Below are 10,783 nucleotides of genomic sequence, written 5' to 3'. Positions count from 1 at the left end.
TCTTCACCCCGAATGCTCACTTTAGTGAGTTAAGCTTCATTTGGTATTGTCAGAGGATGGAGAACGCTTCTCATAGATCAGCCAAATGCTTCTCAATTTCTTTGCTCTTTACCAACAGGTTGTCCACGTATACTTCCATGTCGTGGCCAATTTGTTGTTTAATCATTCAATTGACCAGCCGTTGGTAGGTGGCCCCTGCATTTTTTAGTCCAAAGGGCATTGCCCGATAGCAGTAGAGACCTCGATCGGTGATGAATGCTATTTTCTCTTCGTCGTCCGGGTTCATCCTGATCTGATTGTATCCAGAATATGCATCCATAAAGCTTAGGAGTGGATGTCCCGCCGTCGAATCCACTATCAGATCGATGTGTGGTAGAGGGAAGCTATCTTTTGGGCAAGCCTTGTGTAGGTCGGTGAAATCTACACACATTCGCCACTTGCCATTGGGCTGTTTCACCAGAACCACATTCGACAGCCATTCCGGGTATTAGACTTCTCGGATAAACCCCGTAGCGATGAGTCGGTCCACTTCTTCTGCTATCTCCCCATATTTCTCAGTGCTGAAGTTGTGGCATTTTTGTTTCACTCTCCAGGCCGTCAAATCGACACAGAGTCGATGCTCGATGATGGAGTTTTCAATCCCGGGCATGCCCTCGTGGCTTCAGGCGAACACATTTCGGTGTTCGACTAGGAGAGATATTAGCACTGTCCTCATACCTAGGCCCATCCTAATGCCGATTCGGACTTGACACCCAGGCTCATGTTGGTCTACTACTACAAGTTCAAGTGGTTCATTGGGCGCGTGGCTTGTCTGAGGGCCTGCTCGTCAAGGATTTCCCCGTCCCACTCGGTCAGGACCAGGGGTAACCCAGGCATGGGGGCCTCCTTTGGTGCTTCTATGGCCACTACGACTCGCTCATCATGTCTCATCTCCCTGTCGTAGCATTCTCGGGCTAGGACCTATTCACCACGGATTTTGCCAACCCCCGAGTCGGTGGGGAACTTCACCTTTAGGTGAAAGGTAGACATCACCACCTTTAAACTGTTCAGGGTCGGACGCCCCAGTATGGCATTGTATGAGGACGGGGCCTTCACAACCAGAAAATCGGTCATGGTGGTAGCGGTCCTAGGTGCCCTTCTTGCCAACATTGAGAGGGTAATGACACCTGCCTGGTGAACAACATCTCCCGTGAAACCCTTGAGTGGCATCGGGGCCAGTCGCAACCGATCCGGATCGATGCCCATCTTGATGAAAGCGTCCCAAAACAAGATGTCGGTCGAACTGCCGTTGTCTATTAGGATTCTCTGAGTCTGGAAGTTCGCAATCTGCATCGTCACCACCAATGCATCATCGTGCAGGTGGAGAATGCCCTCCGCATGTCTTTCGTTGAAGGTTATTGCGACACTTTCGGTACATCTCTCTGGTCTGCTTACTCCCTTTACCGCACTGAAGACTTCCTTATAACGTGCCTTCCGGGCGTGCACCCTTTGGGCCAACGAGGTGACTCCTCCTCTTGAGTACCCCCAGTGATAGTGCTTATTTCCCTAAGTGGCCTGTCCTCCATGGTGGGGCTTCTTCGCCTGCCATCCCTCACATCCTGTCTTCTCGGGACTTCCCCCAGTCGAAAGTTTGGGTGCCTTTCTTTGGATCTGTTCCTTCCATTCCCTGGCCGACGAGCTCGGTTCTTCTGCTATTCTTCTTTAATCTTCTTTAGGGCGTAGCAATCTCACGTGCTGTGTCGGTTGTTCACGTGATACTCACAAAACGGGCAGCCCTCCAGCCCACGGGGCTTTCTCCTTGGTGTTCCACCCTAGTGTTTCCCTCTACTGCCAAGTTCGCGTGGGCGCGGCTTGCTCCCTGCGTCCGAGCCGGTGCTTCTCTCTTTCTCTTCACATCTGGCAGTCCTCGCCTGTCTCCTCCACAGTTATCATGGTTGAGACGTTACACCGGTGCCTTTATCCCGGCTCGTTCCATCTCAGCTCTTCGAGGGGCCGTCAGTGCCTCCAAAGTATCTTCCGCAATGATAAACTACCCAGTCCATAAATTCTCTCAAAGTGGTGGGGTTCTTCCATGCTATTTCGGTCATGAATGGATTCAGCGGCCAGATACCCCTCAGCAGTGCTGCTAATGTGATCTTCTCGTCTTGATCATCAGTGGTCATGCATTCTCGATTGAACCGTGAGTGGTATGACTTCAGATTCTCACCGTCTCATTGCTTGACCATCAGGAGGTAGGCCACGAGGCGTCTCCTCTTGTGGCTGGCCAGAAACTATGTCATGAAGAGGCGCGCAAGCTCCTCAAAGCTTCCTATCATTCCTAACGTCAACCCCCCGAACCAGCTCCAGGCCACTCCCTTCAGTGTTAGGGGGAAGGCCCTGCAGGCGACCTCTTCCGAGAAGCTGTGTAAAGTCATATGGGCCTTGAAAGTTTCCAGTGCTCTAGTGGATCTTTGGACCCGTCATAGGCTTCTATCTGGGGAACTTTGAATTTGGGAGGAAGGGGCATGGCCAAGATTTCTTCACTTTAAGGGAGGTCAGAGCTGATTAGTAGCTGGACTACAATCGAAGGGGTGTCCATCTTCTTTTCCATTTTCGCACATTTGTCTCCCAACTCTAGGATTTTGAGGTGCATTTCGCGCCTTTCTTCTAACGCCGCAGTGTCCGCCAGGATTCTTCGCAAACCCTCTTGCTCGTTGCCACTAGGCTCTGTGCCTCCACCAGCTCCTTGTTCGCAAACTTGAGGGCCGTGTTTTCTTGGTGAAGCGTTCCGACCTCCTCAGTCAGCTTCCCGACCTTCTCGTCACGGGTCTTTGGCCCCCTACTTGGGCCCGGACTTCACGGTTCAAACTTCCTAGGCCCAGGCACTTCAGGAATGTGCCTAGGCTTTCTTATTCCTGGGCCCTACGGGAGCGAGCTTTCCTTCACATTAATTAATGGGAGTTTGAAGAGGATCACCTTCATGTTGTTGTGCTAGATGAAGACAAGATAAGCCTTTGCCAACCTTAATCCCAAAAAATAATAATAATAATTTAGTGGACCTAAATCCTTCATGGGAAAGTCTTATCTAAGATTGTTGACTAACTATTGTATGTGAGGAAGACATGTATAATGACTATGATCTCTTCCACATAGTCAAGGAGATACATCTTGACCCTTGGTTGAATGTAAGTGAACGATAAATAACCAACATGAGATTCAATGAAACCGAACAACAAGTAAGGACTGAGATAAGTGATGAAACCAAGCATGTGGAGCTTCTTTTAGTCCATACAATGCTTTTTGGAGCTTGCATATGTAGTTAGGATGGTGAGAATCTTGAAAACCAAAGGGCTGCTCTATATAAACTTTTTCTGTTAAGAACCGTAGAGAAAAACATTGGAGACATCAAGTTGTCGAAGTGGCCAATTGAAATGAACAACAAGCTCCAAGATTACTCAAATGGTGGAAGGCTCATAAATTGGACTAAAGGTTTCAGAATAGTCTAAGCCATCTTGCTGTTGGAATCCCTTAGCTACTAATATAGCCTTGTTCATATTAATGAAGTCATTGGACCTTTGATTGAACTTAAAAACCCACTTACATTGAATCTCATTTTTATCCATAGGCCTAGAGTTTCCACGAGTGGTTGGCTTGCACGACATCAAATTCTACCATCATAACATCCTGCCACTCAACAAACTTAGAAGCTTGATTATATGAAAATGGTTCGATAAGGCTTGTAATGGAATGCAATGCACATAGAGGTGCTTTCTGGTGTAGTAAACTTGGTAATATAGAAAGGTTTTGGGACAATGGACTCCTAGCTTTAAGTGGGTAACCATAAGATGGGAGGGCTGTGACTCAGGTGGAGAAACAGTTTATGAGGTGGATGACTCAATGGACAAGTCAATGTGCTCATGGGGAGAGGTCAAGATAGTTTCAAATTCAGGTGACGACACACATTGAGAAGTGGAATGTGCTGCAACAGAAGATGATTTAGTAATAGGAAATATAAAATATGTAGCATTTTTAGAGTGTAAGGGAGGAGTGGGGATTGGAGTGTGTATCGAATGCTCTCCATGATTTTTGATGCAGACTGTCATCTTTATTTAGCTACCTGTGCATTGGTTCCAAATAGAGAGGAGAAAGGGTCACATGTAGGGAATTGAAGTTCATTGAAGACTACATAGCAACTAAGGTGTTTAGGGACAAGAAATCCTATGAATGATGCCACTTGTTTGTAGAAACTCTTTAAATGAATAAGAAATTGTACTCTCCCCACCATCATATTGAAAAGTTTGAATTATGGTGGAGAATTGATGTTCAGGAAAGCATTTGAACTTTATAAAGGCATCAAAGGACTCTAATTTTTTATGCAGAGGATACATCCTTGAGAAACATGAGAAGAATATAACACTGGCAACCACTTAGTGATGCTATAGGTGAGCATCATAGGTCCAAATAGACAAATCCAAGAGGATAATAAGATTTTATTGATGAGAGTGAAAATGGTAAGCATTTACTCTTAGCTACTCGACAAGGCTCACACACCACACTGTTATTAATTTTGTGCTTGAATGCATTAAGAAAATGTATTAGTAAACATTGCCAAACCATGAATAAAATGTTCTTTCTTTCCAAACTATGTGTTTTGTCTTATAGGTTATCCACAAAACACCAAATCACTAGACTCGAGGCGAACAAATGGGCAATGACAATCTCTTGATTGCCCAGCCCTCATGCAAATAAAATATGAGTCACTCAACTCGCCACGAACACACAAGTGGTAGTCACTTGACTGCCCAGCCCTAGCACAAATAAAAGCCAAGTCATTGGATTCGCCGCGAACCTATTGGAAATGAAAGTTTCTTGACTGCCCAACCCTTGTGCAAATAAAAACCGAGTCCCTAGACTCATTGTGAACCAATGGGCAAGGACAATCCCTTGACATGCCTAACCCTCGAGCAAATAAAAGTCGAGTCCCTAGACTCCCAGTGAACCAACAGGTGGCGACAAACAGTATCTTGACTGCTCAGCCCTTGCGAAAATAAAAGTCGAGTCCCTCAACTCACCACGAACACAATGGCAATGACAGTACCTTGATTGCTCGGCCCTCTGGCAAATAGAAGCCAAGTCACTAGACTCACCACAAACCAATGGGTGGTGACAGTCCCTTGATTGCATGGCCCTCACGTAAATAAAAGTCAGGTCCTTGGACTCATCGCGAACAACTGGTGACAATAGTCTCTTGATAGCCCAGTCATCGAGCAAAAAAATGTCGAGTTCAGATTCGCTGCCAACCAACGGGTGGCGACAGTCTCTTAATAGCCCAGCCATCGAGCAAATAAAACCCGAGTCCTTAGACTCGCTGTAAAACACGGGCAGCGATAGTAACTTGACTGCTCTGCACTCACACAAATAGAACCCGAGTCAATAGATTTGTAACGAACTAATGGGCAACAACAGTCTCTTAACTATCCGACCCTAGAGCAAATAATATCTGAAACCCTCGACTCGCCATGAACCAACGAGTAGGGACAATCCCTTGACTACCCGGCCCTCATGCAAATAAAAATTGAGTCACTGGACTCGCTGTGAACCAACAGGTAGCAACAGTCTCTTGATTGCATGGCCCTTGAGTAAATAAAAGCCAAGTCCCTAGACTCACCGCAAATCAATGGGTGGCAATAGCCTCTTGATTGCTTGGTCCTCGAATAACTAAAAGCTGAGTCCCTGGACGGTGACATGTCCCTTAACTAGTCAACCCAACCGCAAGGAAAACCTGAGTCCCTATACTCACCACGAACACACGGGTGGTGATAGTCTCTTGACTGGTCAGCCCTCACGGAAATAAAAGTTGAATCAATGGACTTGCCGCAAACCAATAGGTGGTGACTAGGGTTGTATATTTAAATTGGAAAACCGGAAAATCGGCTCGGACTGGACCGATTGGTCCGATTTTGAATCAGTCAGTCTGGTCCAGGACCAGTTCTTGTATTATGAAAACCGGTCGAACCAGGTCCACTTTTGGTTCTATAGTTTTCGGGACCAAACCAGTTGGGGAAAAAATATTTAAAAATTAATTTTATACATTATACAAAATATTATATATATATATTAGTTTAATATATTATATATAATTATATATGAAATTTTTATATATAAGATATATAATTATATATCATGATTCATATATGAAATAATTTCATATTGTAATTTATAAATTATAACATAAAATGTTAATCTTAAATATGAAAATTTAATTGATGATATGCTTTAAACATAAAATATATATTAAATTATTGATAACATTTTATATATAGCTGTACTAATATATAACTAATATTAATATATTATATATAGCTAAATAATCACATATAAAATAATGATATAGTAATACTAGTACTAAGTTACTACACTAATACTATCACTATAATACTATCAATAATATAGTTATAATAAATTAAACTCACTATAACAATTAACAAACTCACTACAGCTATAGTTATACTTATACTAATATAGTTATACTAAATCACTATAACTAATACTAATAATAATATGTAGCTATACTAATTGTCTAATATTAATACTATTATATAGTCTAATATATTATATGGCTATTAGCTATACTAATATATAACTAATACTAATAGTCTAATATAACTTTGTATTAAATGTATTACAAATATATATAAATTATAATTATCAATTCCCAAACCATCAGAAACCTTTTATATTAATCATTTAAAAAAAAAAAGAACGAAACCATTGAAAGTTGAAACCAAAAGGAAACGGCGTTGTTTCCTCTCACAATTCCAGTTTATAGTATACGAAATTCTGAATCTGAATAAACCCTAAAACAATTTCAAATGGCGCCCCTCTCTTCCTCACTCTCATCTCCGCCTCTCTGCCTCTACCCTCTCTGTCTCTCTCTACCTCACTCTCTAAGTCTCTTAACAGACCGCACCTCCCCTCACCAGCCGTCGCACATACCGTGAGCTCACGACATCGTGTGTAAGAACTTAGCAGCAACCCGCAGCTTGCCACTCATAGACCTTCAGCCTCACCTCACTGTCGTCATCGAACCTCCTCTCACAAACTTATGGCCTAACCTCACGTCTCTCTATATTTGATTCCCCATGTTAATTTTGTGATTGTGTTTTTTATTGTGTTTGAAACCTTATATGAATCATTAGGGTTTTGTGATTATGTTTGTGTTATTAGGTTCTTGTGATTGTGATTATGAAATTACCCGAAAGTGCAAATCTTTATAGACATATTTACTTAAAATCAATGCTAGTGAAAGTATGTGGGGAACATGTATGTGAACTAATTGATGAACTGGGATTATTCTTGTTCTTACAAGGGATTACATGTACATGAACTGATTGATGAATTGGGATTTTTCAAAACAAACTTGTTCATTTACATTCAAATCGGGATTATTCTTGTTTTATAGTTGAAATGATTCTCATAACAAGTGATGTGTTGTAAAACCAACCCCACACTACATATATATATATATATATATATATATATTGGTTGGATACATAGATCAGAGGTGTGTTTGATTTGGGCCAACTTGATCTACCATTAAACCTCACACTTACATTAATTTTATTTTTGTTACTACAGATGGATCCTTCAAATGAAACAGAAACACCTAGCGATGTTCAACCTTCAATGGAAAGGACCATGGAATTAACAGTGACTAAAGATCCGCTTTCCCCCAAATCTAATGTAAGTAAGCCATCTAATGGTCCTGGGAGTGGTAGGAAAAGATCTGCAATTTGGGATTATTTTACAAAGATTAAAACTAAGGATAAGTCGAGACCTAGGGCTGCATGTAACTTTTGTGAGATGACTTATGCTTGTGATCCTAATATAAATGGCACAAAATCAATGTTGGGGCACATAGAAAAAACATGTAAGAGGTCTCTACTTAGGAAAGTGGATAAAAACCAATTTGTATTAGGTTTCTAGTTTGGATCAAGCAGTGGGGGGCTTCTACCTATTGCTTTTAGTGTTGAAACTTGTAGAGAAGTCTTAGCATAAATGTTAGTTGTTGATGAGCTTTCTTTTAGACATGTGGAAGGGGAGGAGTTTAATAAATTTATGCTTGTTGTGCAACCTGTGATGGAATGAGATTCCATCACGTGTAATAGTTGCAAAAGATATTTTTAAACTTTATTTGAGAGAGAAAGACAAGTTGAAAAGTGCTCTTAAGGGGCAACACATTTGTCTAACCATGGATACATGGACATCCATGTAAAATTTTAACTACATGTATCTCACCGCACATTTTATTGATGAAGATTGAAAAATGCACAAAAGAATTATCAATTTTTGTAAGGTGGAAAACTATAAGGGCAAGACACTGGGTAAAAAAAATCGAAATGTGTTTGCTTGAATGGGGGAGGCCATAAATATTACAATTACACTCAATAATGCAAGTTCAAATAATGGGACAATTTCGTATATCAAAAGAAAGAGAAGGAATAGAAAAGATACAATTTTGGAATATGAGTTCTTGTATATGAGATGTTGTGCTCATACCTTGAACTTGATTGTTCGGGATGGGTTAAAGAATATGATCAATGAATTGCACGAATTAGAGGGGCTGTAAAGTATGTGAAATCATCTCCACAAAAGTGGAACACATTTAAGCAATGTTGTGATAGTGAGAATATTACTTGTAAAAGTAGTGCATGCCTAGATGTAGCAACTCGTTAAAACTCCACTTATATGGTGGTGGATAGGGCTGAAAAGTTTCAAAAAGAATTTCAATGGCTAGAGGATGAAGATTCAAGATATGTTAAAAGCGTTGGGGAGGATGATAGTGAGGATGATGATGGTGTTAGTGAGTTGGGTAAAGGACGGGCATCCAAGTTAGGGCCTCCAACCACAAATGATTGGGATAAGAGTAGGTTGTTTATAAAATTAAAGTTTTTTACAATGCAAACATGCGTTTCTCGAGGGCCAATTAGGTCACTTGCAACTGTTTTGTATTTGAGTTAGCGACAATTCAAACTGCAATTAATTTGGAGTGTGTGGAAGGGCCTCATAATTTGAGGACAACGACATTTAGTATGAAATCTAAATGTGAGAAGTATTGAGAAAATCTTGAAAAAATGAATCTTTTGTTGTATGTTGGGTTGGTTCTTGATTCTCTATATAAAATACATTGTCTAGCATTTATTTTTGAAAGAATATGTGAGGATAATAGTTTGAAAGTTTTTATGTTGGTGGATTGGGTTAAAGATGATGTGACTCGTTTATATGATTATTATTGTGAAAATTACAGAAGTGATGTTGGGGCACAAGATAAAACTATGAGCATCAAGCGAGGGAGGGGCTAGTACTACAAGTCAACTGCTGGGGTAGGTCAGGTGATTTTAGATCATTTATCCATGAACAAATTAAGCAACATTTGAAGTTAGAGAACTCTTTAGAGAGTAAATCTGAACTGGAGAGGTATTTATTTGAAAGATGTGAAGAAGATTATGCAAAATTCGACTTGTTGACCTAGTGGAAGGTTAACTCCATTAGATATGGTGTGCTTTCAAGAGTTGTGCTGGATGTTCTTGCAGTTCCAATATCTACAGTGGCCTTTGAGTCAGCTTTTAGCATAGCAAGTCGAGTACTTGATCCTTTTCGCAGTAGCCTATCTCCTCTTATGGTAGAAGCTCTTATTGGTACACAAAATTGGCTCTGTTCTTCTACCCCAATTAACATTCGCACTTTAATGGATGATGTTGAGGAGTTTGAAAATTTTGATACAGATATGTATCATCATTCACCTTTTCTTTAACTGTCTCTAAAGTGTATATCATATTAGTAATTTGTTTTAATTATTATGTTTACTATTATTATTTTTCCTTTTGTGTAGAGCTCATCGAAGACCTAGAGAGTTCTTCAAGACCTACTTCTTTTGTTGGAGAAGATTAAATTTAAGGTAGGTCAATTTGTATAACATCTTTCTTTAAGTTTTTTTTTTCTCCATTTAATGTAATTACTAACTTTGTATTGGAATAACTGCTTAATTTATTTTCATACAATTGCAAAGTTTGTTAAATGGACTATTGGAGTTGATGGCTTGGTGCATAGCTATTTGTTCTAGTTGTAAAGTTTTTTGTTGGATGTTCTTGTAATTTGGACTTCTAATTTAGATTTGTAATTTGGACTTTTAATTTGAACTTGTAATTTGTTGGACTTTTGGACTTGTAATTTTTTGGACTTGTAATTTTTTGAACTTTTGGATTTATAATTTAGACTTTTGGAATTTGGACTTTTGGACTTACAATTTAGACTTTTTGACTTATTTTATTCCATAGCATATTTTTCTTTTTATTGCAAATTTTGTTTTTAGTTTTTATAGTAGTTATATTTATAGGCTTGTAACAGATTTTTTTTAGTAAAACGGATTTTTGAAAAGTAGTTTTTAGTAAACTAGATTTTAGTAAATCAAATTTTTTTAAGTAAAGCAGATTTTTGTAATAGTAACAGATTTTGGAACAAAAGTATAAAATAGATTTTCTTAAAGCAGTATTTTTTTTATAAACAGATACAATCAGATCGGAAACTGGTAAACCATATGAGAGTAACTGGTGTGTAATCGATTTTAGAAAATGCAAAACTGGTACATACCAGTTCGGTCCTAAATTTTATCCTAAATCGGACCAAACTGGACCGGTTACATCCCTAGTGGTGACAGTCCCTTCACTACCCTTCCCTCATGCAAATAAAACCCATGAACACACAAGCAGTGACAATCTCTTAACTAGCCGGCCCTCGCACAAAT

The sequence above is a fragment of the Juglans microcarpa x Juglans regia genome, chromosome 5D, assembly GCF_004785595.1.
Source record: "Juglans microcarpa x Juglans regia isolate MS1-56 chromosome 5D, Jm3101_v1.0, whole genome shotgun sequence".
Lineage (NCBI taxonomy): Eukaryota > Viridiplantae > Streptophyta > Magnoliopsida > Fagales > Juglandaceae > Juglans > Juglans microcarpa x Juglans regia.
Note: the sequence above shows the minus strand (reverse complement) of the source record.